The sequence below is a fragment of the Giraffa tippelskirchi genome, chromosome 9 (genome assembly GCF_054371585.1).
Source record: "Giraffa tippelskirchi isolate mGirTip1 chromosome 9, T2T-mGirTip1v1.2.pri, whole genome shotgun sequence".
NCBI classification, from domain to species: Eukaryota; Metazoa; Chordata; class Mammalia; order Artiodactyla; family Giraffidae; genus Giraffa; species Giraffa tippelskirchi.
The window spans coordinates 15127510-15150071 of NC_137283.1; the positions used below are offsets into that span (position 1 = coordinate 15127510).

General features: G+C 45.9%; 1 long non-coding RNA gene across 2 annotated transcripts in view; it reads left to right on the top strand.

The window, feature by feature from the left end:
- Window positions 1-612: 612 nt before the first annotated feature.
- LOC145520687 (uncharacterized) overlaps window positions 613-22562 on the top strand; it is a 106721-nt gene continuing 84771 nt past the window's right edge. For both annotated transcript variants that reach the window (XR_014064721.1, XR_014064722.1), the window contains exons 1-2: window positions 613-697; window positions 6776-7017. This is a non-coding gene — a long non-coding RNA (uncharacterized LOC145520687). The remainder of the gene's footprint in view (window positions 698-6775; window positions 7018-22562) is intronic.

Consider the following 22562-nt stretch of genomic DNA (forward strand, 5'->3'; position numbering starts at 1 on the left):
CCAAAGACTGAGCCCTAGGGGCTCACCAGTGTGTAGATGTTAGAAGAAGGAGCAGGACCTGGGGAGGTAGGGGGAAGCCAAGAGAATGTGTGATCCTGGAAGGCAAGTGTATAGGGCAGAAGAGGGACAAATCCGTCAGGCTCAGCCCAGAGCTGTTCTGACGCCAGCAAGGGTGGGGATGCTCTGGTGACCTGTGGTGGGTGAAGTGAGAGGCTGATTGGCACCAGCTCACAGCAGACAGCTGGGAGGCAAGCAGGAGACCGGAACTGTTGCAAGAAGGAGGGTGTACTTTTAGGGCCCTAGAGTGGGCTCCTAACACGCAGAAATGAATTGTCCCGGAGACACGTGGTGACAAAGCGAAAGACTATTGGGAAGGGGTGCTCGGGCGGGGAGCAGCAGGGGAAAGGAACACAGGAGAACTGCTCTGCCACATGGCTCTGGTCTCAGGGTTTATGGTAGTAGGGTTCGTTTTCGAGTTGTCTCTGGCCAGTCATTCTGACTCAGGGTCCTTCCTGGACGCCCCGTCATCTCTCACCTAAGGTGGATTCCAGCCGGAAGACTTCTGGGAGGGGCCAAAAGAGGGCGGAGTCGACCAACCGCCCAGAACCCTTTGCGCTGGAATCCATCTTGACTGAGAGAGAGACCGGACGGCAGCGTTGGGTTCCTTTCCAGGACTTCCTGTTGTGAGATAGCTCAGGCAAGTGGTTATCCTCCTGTCTGGCCAAGGTGGGAGGATTTCCGTCAACGGTACCCTGACAGAATTACATACCATGACAGAATTACAAGGACTAGTCTGCTTAAGGGAAGGAGAAATTGGACAACACTTGGGAGGGAAGTGGGGCTAAGAGGGTTATTGTTTTTTAAAGACAGAAGTAAGATGGTGTTTGTATGATGGCGAAAGGAATGGAGAAGGGAGAGTTACTGATGTGTTGAGTACTGAGAGAGGAAAGTTGGACCCAGTCAGTATGTCCCGCTCTAGTACCAGAGGGACGGGGACCAAGGCAGAGCTCAGAGGAGGGGTTGGGGAGGGGCCGCTGAGGGAGTTTCCCTCAGTGGCTTCTGCCTCCCCCGGGCAGTAGGAAACTGGTCAGAGGCAGGGAAGGGACTCGAGCCCGAGGTTGGAGGGACAGGAGAACCAGAAAAGGCAGAAAGCCCTGGAACAAAGTCAGGCCTGAGGTGGGGACGGGGCTGCTGCTTGGCACAGGGAATTCGTGCACCTGCTGCATTTCCTCCAGCCACTCGCCCTGCACGGTGAGGAACACATGTTCCTCAAAGTGAGGAACACGCTGGTGTCTTGGCTGCTCTCTCTGTTGTTCAGTCACTACGTGAGACCCCATGAACTGCAGCACGCCGGGAGGGGACATCCCTGTCGTGGAAATAGCGTATCAGAAGGGAAAATATCTAGAGCAAAGAGTGAAGCTAGAACCGGAAAACATTGCTCTTATGCCATCTGCAGTCAGATGAAAGTTGCCTGCCATCCAGTGCTCAGTCAACAAACATTCATCTTATTTACTAAGCACCTACTAAGCTGCAGACCCTGAGCGGTTGCTGAGGATATTAAAGTACGGTCTTTCCTTGTTGTTGTTGTTCAGTTGCTCAGTTGTGTCCGACTGTTTGTAACCCCATGGACTGCAGCACACCAGGCTTCCCTGCCCTTCACCATTTCCTGGAGCTTGCTCAAACTCGTGTCCATTGAATTAGTGATGCCATCCAACGATCTCATCCTCTGTCATCCCCTTCTCCTCCTGCCTTCAGCCTTTCCCAGAAACCAGGGTGTTTTCTAATGAGTCAGCTCTTTGCATCGGGTGGCCAAAGTGTTGAAGCTTCAGCTTTAGCATCAGTCCTTCCAATGGATATTCAGAGTTGATTTCCTTTAGGATTGACTGGTTTGATCTCCTTGCAGTCCAGGGGACTCTCAAGAGTCTTATCCAGCACTACCATTTGAAAACATCCATTCTTTGGAGCTCAACCTTCTTTATGGTTCAATTCTCACATTCGTACACAACTACTGGAAAAACCATAGCTTTGACTATACTGTCTTTCCTACTAGGCTGACGTGGCTGGAACTCATTCAGCGATGAAGAGGGAGCTTATCTTTCTGCCCAAAGGGAGAGGACAGACAGCCTCAGGAAGGGGCCTTAAAAACAAGCGGTCTCTTTTTTTTTTTTGAAGAAGGTGGAAAAGGCTTTCCTACGGAGGGAACAGCATCTGTCAAGGCTCCAAGATGTGATGTACTTGGCCTGCCAGCCATGCTTGCCATAGAGGAAGGTCCCACAAGAACTGCCAACTCTGCTCTCCTGCTCAGACCCTCTCAGTTCCTTGAATACACCTCACCTTGTTCCCTCTGCCCTACTAGCTCTTTGCAAGACTTGATTCCTTATCCCTTAGATCTTATCTCAAAACCCTGTAGGCCTCTACCTAGAGCACCTTTGGACTCTGTCTAGAAGGCCTCTTTCCTACTCACCTGTGCTCCCTCCTCCTGTTTGTTTGTCGGTTCTTCATCTGTCCCCTGCCCCGCCTCTAGCCTTTATTGAAGTCTAATTGATAAATAAAATCATAAGATATTTAAAGCATATAACGTACTGATTTGATATACATCCATGTTGTGAAATAATTCCCCCAGTGAGTTAATCACAACATCCATCACCTCAAATGTTTGATTTTTCATGGAAGAACATTTGAGCTCTACTCTTAGCAAATTTCAGTTCTACTCTACAGTGCTGTTAACCAGAGTCACCGTGTTTTACATTACATCCTCAAACCTTATTCATCTATAGCTGAAAATCTATACCTTTTTAACTTTTACCAGCCTCTCCCTATTTCCCCCACCCCCAGCCCCCAGCAACCACTTTTCTACTCTTGGTTTCTATGACTCACCTTCCTTTCTTCCTTTTTTTTTTTTTTAGATTCAACATATAAGTCATACCATGTAGTATTTGCCTTTCTCTTTCTGGCTTACTAGACTTAGCACACTATCTGCTAAATTCATCATGTTGTTGCCAGTGGCAGGATTTCCTTTCTTTTAAGGCTGAATGATTAACATGCCATTTTATGTAGGTACCATGTTTTCTTTATCTGTTTATCCACCAGTGGACACTTTGTTCAGTTGTTACCTGGTGAAGTCTCTGGCCAGGCCCAGCACACCTGCTCCCATTCCTTCCTGCGTTGTCCTTCACTACACTTCACCCGCAAAATTGTTGTTGTTGTTCAGTCACTGAGTTGTGTCCGATTCTTTGTGACCGCATGGACTGCAGCATGCCAGACTTCCCTGTCCTTCACTGAGTTTTCTCAGACTCATGTCTGTTGAGTCGATGATGCCACCCAACCATCTCATTTGCTGTTGTCCCTTTCTCCTCCTGCCCTCAGTCTTTCCCAGCATCAGGATCTTTTCCAATGAGATGGCTCTTTGCATCAGGTGGCCAAAGTATTGGAGCTTCAGCTTCAGTATCAGTCCTTCCAATGGATGTTCAGGGTTGATTTCCTTTAGGATTGACTGGTTTGATCTCCTCTCAAGAGTCTTTGCCAGCACCACAGTTCGAAAGCATCAGTTGTTTGGTGCTTAGCCTTCTTTATGATCCAAACTCACATCCATATATGACTACTGGAAAAGCCATTCAGTTCAGTTCAGTTCAGTTGCTTAGTTGTGTCTGACTCTTTGTGACCCCATGGACTACAGCACGCCAGGCTTCCCTGTCCATCACCAATTCCCAGAGTTTACTCAAACTCATGTCCACTGAGTTGGATGCCATCCAACCATTTCATCCTCTGTCGTCCCCTTCTCCTCCCACCTTCAATCTTTCCCAGCATCAGGGTCTCTTCAGATGAGTCAGTTCTTCATATCAGGTGGCTACAGTATTGGAGTTTCAGCTTCAACATCAGTCCTTCCAATGAATATTCAGGACTGATTTCCTTTAGGATGGACTGGTTGGATCTCCTTGCTGTCCAAGGGACTCTCAAGAGTCTTCTCCAACACCACAGTTTAAAAGCATCAGTTCTTTGGCCCTCAGCCTTCTTTATAGTCCAACTCTCACATCCATACATGACTACTGGAGAAGACTCTTGAGAGTCCTTTTGACTGCAAGGAGATCCAACCAGTCCATCCTAAAGCAGATCAGTCCTGGGTGTTCATTGGAAGGACTTAACGTTGAAGCTGAAACTCCAATACTTTGGCCACCTGATGCAAAGAGCTGACTCATTGGAAAAGACCCTGATGCTGGGAAAGATTGAGGGCAGAAGGAAAGGGGAACGACAGGATGAGATGGCTGGATGGCGTCACCGACTCGATGGACATGGGTTTGGGTGGACTCAGGGAGTTGGTGATTTACAGGGAGGCCTGGCGTGCTGCGGTTCATGGGGTCGCAGAGAGTCGGACACAACTGAGCGACTGAACTGAACTGACTAGACGGACCTTTTTTGGCAAATTAATGTCTCTGCTTTTTAATATGCTGTCTAGGTTAGCAATAGCTTTTCTTCCAAGGAGCAAGTGTCTTTTAATTTCATAGCTACAGTCACCATCTGCAGTGATTTTGGAGCCCAAGAAAATAAAGTCTGTCACTGTTTCCCCATCTATTTGCCATGAAGTGTTGGGACCCGATGCCATAATCTTAGTTTTCTGAATGTTGAGTTTTAAGCCAACTTTTCTACTCTCCTCTTTCACTTTCATCAAGAGGCTCTTTAGTTCTTCTTCACTTTCTGCCATAAGGGTGGTGTCATCTGCATATGTGAGGTTATTGTGTTTCTTCCAGCAATCTTGATTCCAGCTTGTGCTTCATCCAGTCCAGTGTTTCTCATGATGTACTCTGCATATAAGTTAAATAAGCAGGGTGACGATATACAACCTTTATGTACTCCTTTCCCCATTTGGAACCAGTCTGTTGTTCAGTGTCCAGTTCTAACTGTTGCTTCTTGACCTGCATACAAATTTCTCAGGAGACAGGTCAGGTGATCTGGTATTCCCATCTCTTGAAGAATTTTCAGTTTGTTGTGATCCACGCAGTCAAAGTCTTTGGCATAGTCAATAAAGCAGAAGTAGATGTTTTTCTGGAACTCTCTTGCTTTTTTGATGATCCAACAGATGTTAGCAATTTGATCTCTGGTTCCTCGGCCTTTTCTAAATCCAGCTTGAACATCTGGAAATTCATATACTGTTGAAGCCTGGCTTGGAGAATTTTGAGCATTATTTTGCTAGTATGTGCTTCTGCTGCTGCTAAGTCGCTTCAGTCGTGTCCAACTCTGTGCGACCCCATAGACAGCAGCCCGCCAGGCTCCCCCATCCCTGGGATTCTCCAGGCAAGAACACTGGAGTCGGTTGCCATTTCCTTTTCCAATGCATGAAAGTGAAAAGGGAAAGTGAAGTCGCTCAGTCATGTCTGACTCTTAGCGACCCCATGGACTGCAGCCTACCAGGCTCCTCTGTCCATGGGATTTTCCAGGCAAGAGTACTGGAGAGGGGTGCCGCTAGTATGTGAGATGAATGCAATTGTGGGGTAGTTCGAGCATTCTTTGGTGTTGCCTTTCTTTGGGATTGGAATGAAAACTGACCTTTTCCAGTCCTGTGGCCACTGCTGAGTATTCCAGATTTACTGGCATATTGAGTGCAGCACTTTCACAGCATCATCTTTTAGGATTTGAAGTAGTTCAACTGAAATTCCATCACCTTCACTAGCTTTGTTCATAATGATGCTTCCTAAGGCCCGCTTGACTTCGCATTTCGGGATGTCTGGCTCTAGGTGAGTGATCACACCATCGCAATTATCTGGGTTGTGAAGATCTTTTTTGTATAGTTCTTCTGTGTGTTCTTGCCACCTCTTCTTAATATCTTCTGCTTCTGTATCTTTGACCTACGGACCTTTGTTGGCAAAGTGATGTCTCTACTTTTTAATATGTTGTCTAGATTTGTCATAGATAGCTCCTTCTTCCAAGGAGCAAACATCTTTTAATTCCATGGTTGCAGTCGCCACAAAGTTGTTATTTTACTCATTTTCCTGCCTCTCCTACCAGAATGCAAGTACCACAAGGTCAGGTATTCTGGTCTCTTTTATTCATCGTGTAGCCCCAAGGCCAAACGTCCAGCATAGGGTTTTGTGCTCCAGAAATCTTTCTTGCTTCAGGGAATGAGGGAAGGAGACAGCATCTTGAAGAGATCCACTTCAAGGTCAGAGAGACACTTCTCCCCGCTCCCTCCACAGTTCCTCCTGCCCCTGCTTGTTTCCTTTATAGCCCTCATCCACTCTGAGGTTCTTTATTTTTTTCTCTTCATGAGAGGGGTTGAAGATCCATGGGGCTAGTTTTTCTGGTGTTCTTGTTCATAGTGGTTTCCTCCAACACCTGGAAAATGTTCATCACAGAGTAGGAAGTTAGTGAGCAGTGAAGAAATGAAAGAATGAATGGGTGTGTGTGACTGTCTCGCACACCTGGAGGTGGCAGGGGTCACACTGAGCATTGTGTTGGTGTGTGGGTGGGAGGAGCCAGCCCTTCCTATTGTGAGAAGTTAGGAGAAGTGCTTAGAAATTTTGAGTTATGTATGAGGAAATGTGTGTAGATATTTTCACACACACACAAAAATTCTGTAAATGGTGGTCAACATGTTTATTTTCAGTTTTATCTATCTATGTATCTTACGTAAGTGGGGGTTTCATAGAGAAACTTTATAATTCCTGGCTACAGCAATAGGCAGTACAGAGGGTCTCCAGGGAAACTTAGATATTTATTATACAGAGCATTAGATTTCTTAGGGTTTATGGCTAGTTAGTAACTGGCCTAAATCTCTTTCCAGAGCCTTCAGTGAGATCTATAAATTGCCTGGTTCTCCACAGGGCAGGAGCCCGATGTCTGTGAGAAATCACAGTTGCTGATTGCCTCCTCCCTGGGACTCAGAGAAATGAATTGTGTGCAAGGGGGATGATTTCCCTGCCACCTCCACCTCCAGGAATGCGACTGGTGGATTGGTCTGAAATCCGGATTTTTGGTCTTGCTGATATCAGATTGAGGCAGTCCTGAGGCCCCTCTCCTGTCCAGGTGGGCACCCTGGGCAATTGGGCTTGGGGGCCCTCAGTGGAAACATGGTTCCCAAGTCCATCCATTAGTGGGATTTTCTGGCTCTGTGAGTGTGAGCACTTGCCCCATGGTTCTGTTAAAGTGCACATATGTCTCTGCAGCTGTAGAGAAGGTTTCTGTGGACACGAGCAGCAAGGCGACATCAGGAGTGTGTCTAGTCGAAGTTCGCTTGTATCACTCGTGCAGCAGCCTCCACCAGTGAAACAGATCTGTGCCAGTAACTGCTCTTGCAGGAAGCCCTGTCCCTCTGAGAGATGCTTGCTTCTGAGTGGGCCAAGCAAAGAGGAACCTAGAGCCTGGCTTTAGCGCTGCACAGTAGAATCTCCCACAAATAAAATAAAGAATGTTCTAAGTTCTTTACTTCAGCCAGTCTCTGAGGTCCCCTTCCCTCACAGAATCCCTGTATCATCTCACTCAGGAACCACTTTCAGACACTTTCCACACAGAGTTATCTGGCTGAGCCTGAGGAGTGCAGTGGGGAGGGGTGTAGGCTGGGGTTGCTGGGGGCAGGGCACCAGAAAGTGAGGGCTGTTTCTGAAATTCATGGATCTGGGATTGCTTTTTTTTTTTTTTTTCTCCATTTTTTAATTGTTTTAAATGTTCATTCAACTGAATATGTTCCTTTTTTTTTTTTGAGAAGTATAGAACAAAATTATTTATTGGAGGACAGTTGCTTTACAAAAAATTGTGTTCGTCTCTGCCACACATTGCCACAAATCAGCCACAGGTATAGACATGTCCCCTCTCTCCTGAGCCTCTCTCCCATTTCCCTCCCATCCCACCCCTCTAGGTTGTCCTCCCTCTTTTACACAGCAAATTCTCACTTACTACCTGTTTTACATATGGTCCACAAGTCTGTTCTCCATGTCCGCGTCTCCATTGCTGCCCTGCAAATAGGTTTGTCAGTACTATCTTTCTAGATTCTACATGTATACATTTATAAACAATATTTGTCTTTCTCTTTCTGACTTACTTCACTTTGTTTAATAGGCTCTGGGTTCATTCATCTCATTAGGACTGACTTGATTGCATTCTTTTTTATAGCTGAGTAATATTCCATATACATTAATTGTGTATATGTATACCACAATTTCTATATCACTCATCTGTCAGTGGACATATAGCTGGCTTCCATGTCCGAGCTATTGTGAAAAGTGCTGCAATGAACACTGGGGTACACATTCTTTTTCACTTATGGTTTTCTCATGATATATGCCCAGTAGTGGGATTGTCAGGTCATATGGTAGTTCTATTCCTAGTTTTTAAAGGATTCTCCATACTGTTCTCCACAGTGGCTGTTTCAATTTACATTCCCACCAACAATGCAAGATGGTTCTGTTTTCTCCATATCCTCTCCAGCATTTATTGTTTGTAGATTTTTTAGTATTGGCCATTCTGACCTGTGTGTGGTGATACCTCATTGTAGTTTTGATTTGCAGTTCTCTAATAATGAGCAATGTTGAGCATCTTTTCATGTGTTTGTTGGCCATCTGTATGTCTTCTTTGGAGAAGTGTCTATTTAGGTCTTCTGCCCATTTTTTGATTGGGTTGTTTGCTTTTCTGGTATTGAGTTGTATGAGCTACTTGTATATTTTGGAAATTAATCCTTTGTCAGTTGTTTCAGATCCAACATTTCTAAGGAAGCCTGGGTGGGTGGATTTTCAAGTCCATGGTGACAGTCACCAGACACATTTCTTTTCTTTCATAAGGTCATGTTAACAAGGAGGCTATTTTGTTTTCTCTATTCTGGTATAATTTCCCCACAATGGTGAGACAGGGAAAAAGCCTTCTCTCTCTCACTCTGGCCTTTGCTTCAACACCACTTTGGTATAAGAAGGTGTGAACTGTAAGCGCCTGGCGGGTATCATTTTCCTTCTCTCTGTGAGTGGGAGGAGCTGCAGAAGATGTTAATTCACACACATCAAAAATGCACACTTTCCTTTGGCTGCCAAAGAGAGAGCAATGGAAGCTAGCACAGCGCTTCAGGCTAATCAGTTAACTCTTTGCAAGAGAGATTTGAAAGAAAAAAAAATCTCCAGGCTAAGGAAAGCCACCCCAGCTTCCAAAAACTCTAGCAACTTTTCTCTACTGTAATGATGTCAGAAATACTCTCAGAGGACACACCAGTGTCTGTCTGCAGGACCCTGGGAGGGGTATTAAAACTCCAGCTCACCCCTAGGCAGAGGCTGTCGCAACCAGTGTTGGTGAGAATTCTAGTTTAGATCTCCCATCAATCTGGGGGTTTGCTGTTATATTGTTGTCATTGTTTCTGCTGGGGTGGTACCTTGATTGAGACAGTGAACAGACAGTTTACACAGTGAACAGTTGAACCTGAATTTGAACTTGGACTTTGTCTCTTACAACCAAGGGATGTCCCGAGACTGGTTCTTCAGAAGCAGAGGCCTTACATGCATTGTTTAACTGGTAAATACTCCCAGAAAAACCCAGGAGAGACTGGGGAAGTGGGACCTTGCGGGGAGGGAGCTGGGCAGGGATGAAATATGCAGCATCAGCTAATATCCCACAGAAGGAAGGCTCTCACTTGGCTCCATTCCCTGGGAGCTCTGGGGTCAGTGTCCCATTGGGAGTAAGGGCCCTAGTTATTTATCCATTTCCCGGGGTCACAGTCTACCCACCTGCCTCCAGCTCCCCAACATAACACACCATCATAAACCACCTGGTATTTTGTGAGAATGTCCACAGGACTTGTGTACACAGGAAGGGGCTTGCTGGTGATGGAGATTTTACTAACTGCTGCCTGAAAGCTGTCCAGAGAGGTGGTCGCATCTTTCCCCTCCCAGCTGTGCAGGGTTCCTACGTCCCCACATTTCTAGCTTTGCCTTTCTAGTGGGTGTGAGCACACCTCTTGTTTGAATCTGAATTCCTCCGGTCACTGCTGCCCTAGAACTACTCTTCACGTATTCATTGGGCATCTGTTCTCCCCACCTGTGTGTTGCTTGATTAACCCTTTGTTTCCTCCTAAAATTGGTGGCATTAGAGTTGTTGATTTGTAACCGAAGATATATTTGAGAGTTTGGATACGTGTCTTTGGATTTTCGACACTGCAAATACCTTTTCAGTTTGTCATTGGTGTGGAAATGTTCTCTCATGTCCTTTAACCAGCCAGTCATGCATCTGTTTAGTCAAAAGTGTTAACTGAACATGTACTATGTGCCAAGCCTGTGTGAGGTACTTGTCCTAGTTTCCCTCTCCTTGGAGCAGACCTCAAGACTGGGAGGTGGGTGGAAGTAGTTCATTTGGGCTGTGAAGACAACACTTGTAGGGGTGTGATCTGGGGGAAGGGGAGGCAGCCAGTAAACAGTGTGTCATCCAGCAAGTTACCATGTCACGCGAGGGGGACTTCATCCTGCAGGAGACATCAGGGGCTTAGAGCCGCCCTCCTGGAGAGGCGAGGGAGCCAGGTTGTTTATACACCAGTCAGTTGTTAATTGTGGAGGGCGGGGAGAGTGTGAAGTCCCCAGCACTTCAGGCTTGCTGCCGAGGCAGTCAAATGAGCTCTAGCAGCAAGAGAAAGGTCTCCCACAAAGCAGTGCAGGGACTTGGAATCCTCTACCTCCTGCCAAGTGTGCGCTGAAACGGTGAGGGTATGTAGACAGGGCACCAGAGGGCCTGCCACCCTGCTGTGTCATAGCATCCCTAACCCAAACATCAGACAGAACCAAAACAGAAACTCTCATAAGCAGGCATGATTATAGACTTTTTTTTTAAAGATTGGCACCAAGGGTGAAGTAAGCGGCATGGAGTAAGTGGCAGAGCAGTGATTCAAAAAGAGAATTGACTGAGGAGTTTATAAAAGGCAAGTTCTAGGCCTGGGGTGAGGCTCAGAGATCTGCATTTTTAACAAGGGTCTGATGTAGGTAATTTGTATTAGTTATTGTTTTGTAAAACAAATGAGCTCAATACTTAGCTGAAAGCAACAAAACATTTTCTCCCTCAGTTTCTGAGGGTCGGAAATCCAGGGTGGCCTGCTGGGGGGTTCTGGCTCAGGGTCTCTTACAAAATTGCTGTCAACGTGCGATTCACTGTCAAGTTTGCTCATGTGTTCCTCGTGGGCTATTGGTGATGGAACTGTTCAGTGTCTACACCTACATGCATGATAAAAGTGCGTAGAACTTGGGAATTCCCTGGTGGTACAATTGTTAGGATTTGATACTCTCACTGCAGTGGCCCGGGTTCAATCCCTGGCCCGGGAACTAAGATTCCAAAAGTCACGGGGCGTGGCCAAAAAAAAAGTATGTAGAACTCAGTACACATGTGCACACGTGCGCACGCACACACACACTTGTACAAATAAAACTGGGGACAACTGAACCAGGTCCACAATGGGTTATATCAAAGCCAATGTCTTGGTTGTGATAATGCAGTGTGGTTTTGTGAGATGTTCCCATGAGGGACCCTGGGTAAAACGCACATCAGGTCTCTCTGTATAATTTCATACAACTGCATGTGGATATACAATGATCTCAAAAAGTTTAAAAAAAACCTCAGGCAAGAATATCCATAGCAACCTTATTCATAATCACCTTCAACTTAAAACTACCTCAAAGCACATAAAACCAAAGTACGGGTAACCAGCCTGAGTTAGATTGACCCAGTGGGACAGTGTAGAACAATAAACATAAAGTACAGCTAGCTATACAGAATGCCAATGAGTGGCACATGATGTGGAGTGAAAGAAGCCAGGCACAGAAAATACACACAGCGTGAGTCCTGAATGAATGAAATGGCATTCATATACATGAAAACCCTGGCAAAACCCAGTCTACATTATGAGAAGTCAGGAGAGTATTCCTTTTGTGGTTGGCTGTACTAACAGAGGAGAAGGCAATGGCAGCCCACTCCAGTACTCTTGCCTGGAAAATCCCATGGATGGAGGAGCCTGGTAGGCTGCAGTCGATGGGGTCGCCCGGAGTCGGACACGACTGAAGCGACTTAGCAGCAGCAGCAGCAGTACTAACAGAAGGGATGCCCGAAGGGTCCTCTCAGTCCTGGTAATGGTCCCTCAGTCATCTGCATGCTGGTTACATGAGTGGGTCCTGTCTGGGGAGATTCATCAAATCATACATTTATGATATGTGTGCTTCTCTATACGGGTACATCAATAAAAGTTTCAGAAATATTTAACTTATGAAATCAGTCCTAAATATTCATTGGAAGGACTGATGTTGAAGCTCCAATACTTCAGCCACCTGATGCAAAGAACTGACTCATTGGAAAAACCCTGATGCTGGGAAAGGTTGAAGGCAGGAGAAGGGGACGACAGAGGATGAGATGGTTGGATGGCATCACTGACTTGATGGACATGAGTTTGAGCAAGCTCTGGGAGTTGGTGATGGACAAGGAAGCCTGGTGTGCTGCAGTCCATGGGGTCACAAAGAGTCAGACACAACTGAGTGACTAAACTGAATATATGAACTTGAAGGGCATTATGCTAAGTAAAATAAGTCAGACAGAGAAAAGCAGATACTGTTTGGTATCAGTTATAAGTGGAATCTAAAAAATACAACAAACTAGTGAATATAATAAAAAGGAAACAAACAGATATAGAGAACAAACTAGTGAATATAATAAAAATGAAACAGACTCACAGTTACAGAGAACAAACTAGTGGTTACCTGTGAGGAGAGAGAAGGGGGTAGAGGATTAAGAGGTACAAACTATTACGTATAAAATAAATAAGCTACAAAAATATATTGAATTACACAGGGATTATAGCCAATATTTTATAATAACTGTAAATGGAGTGTAACTGTAAAAATTGTGAGGGACTATGTTGTACACCAATAACATATAATATTGTATAGCAGCTATATTTCTAAAAAAACAAAAAAAAATACTAAGTTATTTTAATATCTAGTATTAATTGAGTGCTACATGCCAGGTCCTTTCCTAGCCACTTTGTGTATTTTGTCATTTCAGTTTTTGAGGAAGTTTCCATTATTATCCCCATTATACAAATGAGAAAACTGAGGTGAAAGAAAGTCATTTTCTAGGGCTTCCCAGCTGTCCTGTGAAGGACATGGAAATCCCCGATGTTTATAATGACTTTGGATTCATAGACAAGGCCAAGCCATTAGCAACATCACTGAAAATCGTCCTGTTCACTCAGTAACACACGATTGCCCTGGTAACACTGAATGTGGCCCTTTGCCCAAAGGAGGAGGACCCCTATAAAGAACACTTGTGAAATACAAGCAGTTTATCTTTCACTGAAAGCCAGGTTAAGCCCAGGAAAAGGGATGAACTGTTAATTAATAAACACTATAATTAAGTAGGGAGGCCTCCATTCAAACCACCAGGATTGTAGTTGACCGTGGAAGTGTGAAAATGATCATGATTAATGAACTAGCTAATAGCATTGTCGCATTAATGACATTCTTTCATGTTTTAGCAGGACCACATGTGGTGATGGCAGATCTGCCAGTGGGCAAACCAATGTAACTTTCTTTAACTGTTTCTGATTTCTACCCTGGAGTCCCATTCAGGTGGTGAGACATTTTTAGTCACTTCAGGGCTTTTTCCCTTCCCCTTGTCCCCGGGGGAGAGTCCCGGGGTGACGGTATATGGTGTCCAGGCCTTGGCGGTGGTGAGGGGGCCCTCTGGTTCCGATTGTCATGTGTCCACCCCAGCAGCCCTGGATGACAAACTCCAGATATGACAACACACACTGACATTCTGTCACACTGGCTTCTGCCATGACATCCTTGTCCCTCCATGGCGGGCTGTCCTCACTCCTGATCTACTGCTGTGTTCTCCTTGTCTTGGCCACAGGCTTTGCCGAATTCCTCTTGTCACTTCCTTCAGGGCCTTCTCAGAGGGGGAACTGGCAATACTGACTATACTGGATGCTGTTGGTGCTGAGGTGGAAAACTCGGCCTCTGCACCAATGCGGAATCGAATCTTGGAGGCAGAGTTTGGAGTGAAGTAGAAAAGAATACTTTTATTTCTTTGCCAGGCAAAGGGGGACAAAGCACGCTCCTGCCTCAAAAACTGTGTCTCAACCTGGGAGGATTTAGTGAGGAATTTTATACAATGGTTTAAGGGTAGGATTGCTAATAAGGATTAGGGTGTGTGCAGGGTCAGCCCTCCTTTAATCTGAGCTCAGGTAATCTCGTTCTCTCTGTCTCTCTTTAAATATTTATTTATTTGGCTGCACCAGGTCTTAGTGGCAGCACACAGGATCTTTGTTGCAGCATGTGGGATCCAGCTCCCCAACCAGGGGTTGAACCCGGGCCCCCTGCATTGGGAGAGTGGAGTCTCAGCCACAGGACCACCAGGGAAGTTCTTCAGGGTAATCCCTTAATGAGCCTCTCTGGTTCCTTTAGTCTGGCATCAGGTAGTCTTCTCTGGAATGAAGAAGGCTGACATCTTCTATTTGTTGGGGATTTTAGTTCTGTAAAGAGCTCAAAGATACTGTTATGTGTATCCGTTGAGGTGGGACCAGGACCCTGCCCGAAGCCTGCACTGTTGCTTCTTGGCTGCTCCTCCCTTGTCTCTGTGTCCCCTCTCTTCCCTGATTACCAGCTGTTTGAATTTTGGCCTTTGGAACTCAAGGAACATCCGGGAGATTGCAGTCTGTTCCCTCCAAACAAGAAACGGGGGACACGGAAAGGCTTCTGTGTCCAGGAACCCCACAGGGTCCTGCTCGGTTCCAGTGCCCCATTCAGAACCTTTGCTCTGGGGCTGTGCATTCATCCCCAGGTGCTTGTGCACTGGAAGCTAAGACTTCACAGTCACCTCCTCCAGAATTGTCCTCGGATGATGGGAACACCTCACCTGGGGAGGGGACAGTTAGTTTTTCTCCTCAGGGCAGCCCACAAGCACGACTGATTGATGAGTGTGCAAAGCCCACTCCCTTGGTTGAAGATGGTGTGATTTCTTTTTCATGACATCAAATACACTGTTTTTTCCGACACCAATTCTGCAATTTACCAACAGTTTACCAACAATTGGTTGTCCAGCAATTCATTCAATAATGACGTTAACTCCCCAGAGTCAGACTCCAGGCTTAAGGGTTCAGTTCTACAAGATTGCCCATACTTCAGAGGCCAGCTTCAAGTGGGGTGTCCCGGCCACCCACACTTCTGCCTGGCCTCCTACAAATAGAGGGGATGCCCTGATCCCCTCAGGTTGCCAGTGTGTTAGAATCATGCACAGGAGAGTGCTTAACTTACTATTACTGCTTTATGGTAAAGGCTACATCTCAGGAATAGCCAAATAGAAAAGATGCAAAGGGAGAAGGAGGTGAAGGAGAATGTAGTTCCCATGCCCTCTCTGGGCCACCACCCTCTTAGGACCTCACTGTTTACCCACCTGGAAGTTCTCCACCCCATCACTTGGGGGTTTTGTAGAGGTACATGGCATGATTGAGTCAGTCATTGGCCATTGGTCAATCATTGGCCATTTGAATTTAATCTCAAGCTCTTCTCTCCTCTCCAGAGGTCAGGGAGTGGGGTTAAACATTCCAACCCTCTGACAATGGCTTAATCTTTTTGGCTACCAACTCCTATTCTGAAGCTCTCTAGAGTCCCCTAGTCACCAAAGATGCTCTTACACTCCCTTGCCTCTCCAGTCTCTACAACTCTCAGATCATTTCCATTGGTTAGGATGCCTTGAGATACAAGTAAGAAAACCTAACACAAACCAGCTTAAAAGATTTCTAGAAGCCCAGGGGATGGGTGGGCTTTAGGGTTAACTTAGTCTAAGCCCCAAGTCCCCAAGTATTGGCATCATCTTCTGTTTAAGGACAGGTAAAGCCCAGGCAACCCATCTACAGCTCACATTCAAGGGAAGAGAGTGATACAGAACCAATTCAGGAAGTCTCTTCATCAGAGTGAGGGAAACTTCCCCCAAACCTGCTGGCAAACTTTGCTTGGAATCTCAGTGGTCTGAATTTGGCCATGTGCTCATTTCTGAACCCATCTAGCCCAGCCCTGGAGCTGAGGATGGGATCTGCTTCCCTCCCAACTCAGGCTGTTTGTAAAAGGAGAATTCATGAATAACACATCAGGGCACTCCCCCCTCCCTGAGAAATGAGGGAGGGGGGACTTCATGCAGGGTGGACAGACAGTAATGTTCACACATGGTATTACTATCCAGTGGTTGGGATGGGGACAGGGCTCAGGGGGCTTTCCTGGGAACTCCTCAGGTTCAATATCAGCAATTTTACCTTGCTCAACCTGATACAACAGTCAGATGCTCTGTGAATGGTTACACAAGTTTACATTCTGAACGAATGGCTGGAGGGTTCTCATTTTTTGACATCTTCACCGGTACTTAGTATTACCTCCCTTTCTAATCTCATTATTACTTTAATTTTCACTCTCTTGAATTCTGGAGAGAAGGCTCATTTTATCATGTATGGGCAGACAGTTCATTTCTTCCGCAGTAAATCACCTATTTATAGATTTTCCTGGTATATCTCTTGCCCATTCTCTACATATCCTAGATCAGGGTCAACAACCTTTCTCTGTAAAGGGCTGGATGTGAAATATGTCAGACTTTGTGGGCTGCACAGTCTGTCACAACTACTCAGCTCTGATGATACAGCACAGAGCAGCCACAGAAAAAAACAGGCATAGCTGTGTTCCAATAACAGCTCATTTACAAAAACAGGCAACATATACTGAATATAATTCCCTGTGCTCTACAGCAGGACATTGTTGTTTATCTATTTTGTATGTAATAGTTTGTTTTTGCTCATTCCAAACTGCTAATTTATCCCTTTCCTGTCCCCTTCCCTCTTTGGCAACCATAAGCTTGTTATCTATGTCTGTGAGTATCATATTTTAGATTCCGCATACAAGTGATATCATATATTTGTCTTTCTCTGTCCGACTTACTTCACTTGGTATGATCATCTCTAGTTCCATCAATGTTGCTGCAAGTGGCATTATTTCATTCTTTTTATGGCCAAATAGTATTCCATTCTGTATGTATACCACATCTTTATCCATTCATTTGTCGATGGAGATTTAGGTTGCTTCCATGTCTTGGCTATCATAAATAGGGATGCAATGAATACTGGGATGCATGTGTCTTTTTGAATTATGCTTCTCTGGGGGTATAAGCCCAGGAGTGGGATTGCCGGATCTTATGGTAGCTCTATTTTTTCATTTTTTTAAGGAACCTCCATACTGTTCTCCATAATTTACACTCCCACCAACATTACAAGAGGGTTCCCTTTTCTCCAGGTCCTCTCCAACTTTTGTTATTTGTAGTTTTTGATAATGGCCATTCTGACCAGTATGAGGTGGTACCTCATTGTAGTTTTGATTTGCGTTTCTCTAATAATTAGCAACGGTGAGCATCTTTTCATGTGTCTGTCTGCCATCTGTATATTTTCTTTGGAGAGAAATGTCTATTTAGAGCTTCTTATTTTTTGATTGTTTTTTGGTTATTAAGTTGTATCAGCTCTTTGTATATTTTGGAAGTTAGGCCCTTGTCAGTCATATCATTTGCAGATATTTTCTCTGAGTTTGTAGGTTGTCTTTTCATTTTGTTTATGGTTTCCTTTGCTGTAGAAAACCTTCTAAGTTTGGTTAGGTCCCATTTGTTTATTTTTGCATTTGTTTCTATTGCCCTGGGAGACTGACCTAAGAAAACACTGGTATGATTTATGTCAGAGAATGTTTTGCCTATGTTTTCTTCTAGGAGTTTTATGGTGTCATGTATTAAAGTTTTTAAGCCATTTTGAGTGTTTGTACTTAATCTCCTTCACCCGTTTCACCCAGCTCCCAGCCCCAGTCCCTCTATGTGAGTCAGCTTCTGGTTTGTTTTCTTTTGTTTGTTCACTTGTTTTGTTTTTTAGATTCTGCATGTGAAATATGCAGTATTTTTATTTCTCTGTCTGACATATTCACTTGGCATAATATATTCTAGGTCTATCTGTGTTTTGCAAATAGCAAAGTTTTATTTTTGATGGTTGAGTAATATTCCATTGTGTGTGAGTGTGTGTGTGTATATATATATGTCACACATATATATATACATCTTCTTAATCCATTCATTTTCGATGGACATTTAGGTTGCTTCCATATCTTGGCGATTATAAATAATACTGCAATGAACATAGAAGTGCCTATATCTTTTTTGAATTAATGTTTTCATTTTCTTTGGATAAATACCCAGAAATGGAATTGCTGGATCATAGGGTAGTTCTTCCCCCAGTGGCTCAGCAGTGAAGAATCCACATGTAATACAGGAGATGTAGGTTTGATCCCTGGGCTGGGAAGATACTCTGAAGGAGGAAATGGCAACCCACTCCAGTATACTTGCTGGGAAAATCCCATGGACAGTGGAGCCTGGCAGACTGTAGTCCATATGACTGCAGAGTCAGACATGACTGAGCACGTACACACTTGGTAGTTCTTTTTAAGTATTTTTAGGAACCTCCATACTGTTTTCCATACTGGCTGCACCAATTTACATTCCTACAAACAGTGCACAAGGATTCCCTTTTTTCTGCATCCTCACCAACACTTGTTATTGTCTTTTTGAGACTATCCATTGTAGCATGTGTGAAGAAATGTATCATTGTGGTTCTGATTTGCATTTCCGTGATTAATCCCTTCATTTTAGACAATGCAAAATCTTCTCCAAGTTTTCACCCAGCTGCTAGCTTTGTCTGAAATGTTCTCTTTCTTTCTTTCTTTGAACAAAATCCTTAATTTCGATGTAGTCTAATGCTTCCCATTTTCGTCTGAAGGTTGTGCTTTTGGGATTATGTTAAAAGACCCATCCTTGTTGTCCCAACAACACAAAGATATTCTGTTCCTTTCTTTCCTAATAACTCCTTATTTCTGCAAGCTTTCACACTGAGTGTAGCCTTGGACATGTCAGGTATTTCCTTTTGTGTATGATGTGGGGTGTAGCTTTATCTTTCTTCCTGTGATGAACTACTCTCCTCACACACATAGCCAAACCATCCATCCTTTCCCCACTCACCTTTTCTTGGAAAGAAGAAAGGAGAAGCTGAAAGGCTTCCTCTCCAACCAAATACCGGTCCTCAGCGCTTACCCTGCTCACCATGCCCAGGCCTAATGGCCTCTTTCTGTTCCTCATTCACACTCAGGGCCTCTGGCCTCAGTAAACATTGGACAAGCTTTGCATGGACTGTTCCTTTGAAACTGTGTGTAATTATCAGTCAAATCCATTTCATTCACCTTCATGAATCAAGATCATTTTAAAACTTGCATGTCCTCTGAGTGGCTGTAGCCTAAACAATAAGATGTTTGCCCGAGTTGTTTTCCTTGGAGTCACTTGTGTGTAGTTTGAACTGGTTAAGACTGGATGGGACCATCGACCCTCTAACTGGGCATGTGCGAGTGTCCTCGATGACCCTTTGAACATGCAGAGACCGATAGGTTAGTTATGCCTGTGCAGAAGGATGACCACACCTTTCTCCAATCACCTGGCCCCATATTCCCCACCATCCCCAGGCTCCCTACGCCTCAGGCCGCCCTGTGTCTTCATTCGTTATCCCATAAATACCCCCAACCTCTTGGTTTTAGAGAGGGGGGTCTGAGATTTTTTTCCCAGATCCTCAGTTGGCTACTTTGGGAATAAACTATCTCTTTGCTGCAAACCTTGGCATCTCAGTGTTCTGCCTTGCTGAGAGTCTCTCAAAACGAACCTTCTTTGCCGGGGCTGCTCCCTTTCTGCACAAAGGGTCCTTCCTCATGCTTCAGACCTTATGTCAAATAACAGCTCACAGATGTCTTACCTGAATACCAGCTCGTCTGCTCTGCTGTTTAACCCAATTGGAAATTCCCACTTTCACTTGCTTACCTGTTTATTGTCTGGCTCTCCCTATCACAGTGTGAGTTCCAAGCAGGCAGGGGCCGGAACTGCATCACTCGCCAGTCACTGCCTCCACTGTGCCTGACACTTAGCAGACCTGAATTAGAGTTCTCAGAAAAACAGAACAAATGAGCAAGCGTAATTGATTTTTCAGAGGCAATGGGTCATTAGATTGCACCAGCGTTGTCCAGTAAATTCTCTTACCCTCTTTGACAATATACAGAATTAGAATTAAGGTTTGTCCTTCAGTCCCACCCTCCCGTGCACTTTCATCATTTAATGAAACGTCTCAGGAGCTGGAGTGTATTTATCACACCTGCATTTATTCACAGTTCGATGAGAGCCCTTGTTAACTCCCTTAAAATGTCTGATTGAATTTCATGTGGAAGCGAATGCCACAGATTAAATATATGTTGTGTGAAGCAGCTTCCCGTTTTATCACAGTCTGTGTGCTGCCAGAAAAGCATTCTGCATGTTAATTAAGATAGCTGGGGAATTTTTAAAAGATTTCTTTTTCTCTCTTTAACTTTCTAATGCATTCAGAGAAAGGGAACTAAGGCAACTCTTTGCAAAGCTGTAAAAAATCAGTGTCAAGTCGGTGGCTTGCGGGGTCCGGGGAAGGTTCAGTGACAGGCCTGGGCCCTGTCGGCGGGTGTCAGTGGCAGGTGGATCTTGAGAGCTGGCTGCAGAGGAGCTGGGGACACTGCAGGGAGGAGGTTCTGACCTCTGGCTTCAGTAGGAACAGTGCCCTTTTGGCTAAGATGGGAATTTCACCCAGGGATCAGTTAAGCAAGAGGGATGAGGTATGGGAAGTGATCAAATCCAAGAATCCAAGTGGACAAGATGAATTGGGATACTGGGAAAGTGGAAAAGCCCTACCTTCCTCCCAATTAGAATATCAGCAGAGCCAGGACAGTGTGGCAAGACTGAAGGGGTGCTGCCTACACCTACTTTGGATGCAGAGGAACAAGGGCACGTTGGTCTCCCTAAGGGGCCCAAATTCAGAAGGTGCGTAGTGATGTGAAAACAGCAGCGGCTTGGGAGCATGGGTCAAAATCCTGGCTCAGCCCCTTGCTTGGACAAGTCACTAACTGGTCCCCAGTATCTCCATCCCTGAAATGAGCATGGGGTCACTCCTGGGTCTAGGAAGCTTGGGTGCTGCTGGCACCTGGCCAGCCGACAGCAAACGGCACTCGCTGCCATTAGGCAAGAACCTGAGCTCACTTCTTGCTGGAGGACCCAGTGCCCTGACGAGTGTCTGATCCCCCTTTCACCTTTCTGCTCCTCCCATCCAGCCCTTGCTCACCATTAAAACACAGCTGGCCGTTTAGTGGCAGAAAAGATGTTGAGGATGACGTGGGGAGTAGTTCTAACTGAATGATCCCAGTGAGCTCTGGTGAGGGGGAAAACACTCTCACAAATAGTTCTAGAATACTGCTGCTTATTGAAGAACACCTGACCCGGAGCTTAGGAGCCAGGCTTCACCAAAATAGTGCTCCAGGTGGGGTGACACTGAAAGCCACAAGCAAATGTCTGCCTAAAACCAACGCCAAGTTTCTCCTCCTGCCTGACACCCTGTCCTGGGCCCTGTGTATTGCTCTGCCTTTCCCAGTTGTGACCAGCAGGGGGCGGCACCTCTCTCATGGCCATGTGCACAGTCCTCTGGGTAGGGTTCCCTGCCTCCCAGCCAGATCTGACTCCCTCCCAGTCTCAGCTTCCCGCCTCCCAGCCCCTCTGAGATGGGACCCTGGTGCCTTCTTCCTGTGTCTGGTAGACTGCAGGGAGGGGCCGTGGCTGAGAGCTGAGCTGGGATCTGCCCCGCCTCTGCCCCCCAGGCTGGGGAACAGGTGCCCTGGCATTCTTGGCACTGGGTAAACTGCTTGCTCTCTTTCCCAGTTCATTCCCCATAGGACAAGCCCTGTGAGAGACCCAGTCCCAGGCGGGTCCTGTCTCAAGCGGGGACAGAAAGGCCTTAAGGGACCCTCAGTCATGAGACAGCCCCATCAGAGACGAGACAGCCCTCTGAGGGCTGTGTGAGACCAGGGCTGACACGCACCCTGAAGATGTAATATGCTCTGAAGAGGTGACATGCCTCTCACCCCACAGAGGAGATACAGCCCCTGGAGTTCAGCACACCCCTGCCACTTCAGGCGTCAGAACCACGTCTGTGACCCAGCATGCCCCGCAGTGTCCGCCCCACAAGCCCTGCTCCTCGGTTCCAAGATCACAGTCCAGAGAGCAGCCGACAGACAGCCCACAGCAGAGGCCTGGAGCAGCTCAGCTCTAGGGCCCCAGCCTGAAGGTGGCTGCTACCCTGGGTGGGGTCCCTGCTCAGGAGGAAGGGGGCCTCCAAGCCCCAGCTCTCCTGCCCATCAGAATCTGTTGCAGTTTCAAGTCTGACAGACAGAGATAAGAGACAAGAACTGGTGAGAGGGAGAGTCATTTCTGATGCATGAATAATGAACTCATTTAATCCTGGGTTCCTCGTACGTCTCCCATTTAGTCATTTGTTCCATGTATTAATGGCTTGAGTTCTTTATCAGGCTGTGACAGAGGGGAGCGGTGAGTCACCACACCAGCGATGTGACGGTGACCTATATACCGGGACCCAGGAAGCAGGTCCTAATAGTCGGGTGTCAGCTCCACCCTCCATGTCCTCCTGTCTCTGCACTCAAGTGTGGGCA